The 736-nt window shown below is 30.3% G+C and overlaps 1 pseudogene; it reads right to left on the bottom strand.

The window, feature by feature from the left end:
* LOC9647452 overlaps positions 1-736 on the bottom strand; it is an 11872-nt pseudogene that overhangs the window by 9780 nt on the left and 1356 nt on the right.

The raw sequence follows: 736 nt of genomic DNA on the forward strand, positions 1-736 counted from the left end.
TTTTACCCAAATTTCTAGGAATGGCTTATTCTGACCTTTAAAGTGATGATTGTAAAATATATGAACTTTCAACATTTAAATTAAGCTGAATTTTTGGTATCTCTTTGGTATATATATATATTACGAGGGTATAAAATTCCATTGGTGCTTCACCATATTAACTTTTATATAGTTATTATTTGATACTGTCAACAAAGTTAAGTTTACCTTTGTGATTGCTATAAACTACCGATGCTAGGTTTTGGGATCAATATTTGTTGAGCATTCTTCCATTTGTTTGAGTGGAGTTTATTGAGCACTTAAGTTATATATAAGTGGGATAATAACAACACAACAACTTCCATCATTATCCATCAGTGAAGTACAAAGTAGATGACTTGGTATTAATTCATTTTCCTAATGTTACAATATATGGTTTGTCTAAGGGGCCCCTTATTCAGTGGAACGGACCATATTAAATATTGTGGTAAGTTAAACTACATAATTATAAGGTTTGGTAAAATATTCAACAAACCAATCCTTTAGAAATTATATATATGCAATAACTTAAACACTTTGTATAAAGGGATCAGGCACCACCTACAAATCCACCAATGCCTCCTCTTGATGTTCCTCTAAATCCTAGCCTATCAACTTGAAAACCTTAACTACCTTTCATCCTTCTAAAAACATAATGTGAGGTCTAAGTGTATAATTATGATGTTGTATATAAATATTAGTATAGTGGTATTTTGAT

The sequence above is a fragment of the Selaginella moellendorffii genome, unplaced genomic scaffold (assembly GCF_000143415.4).
Source record: "Selaginella moellendorffii unplaced genomic scaffold, v1.0 SELMOscaffold_48, whole genome shotgun sequence".
Taxonomy (NCBI): domain Eukaryota; kingdom Viridiplantae; phylum Streptophyta; class Lycopodiopsida; order Selaginellales; family Selaginellaceae; genus Selaginella; species Selaginella moellendorffii.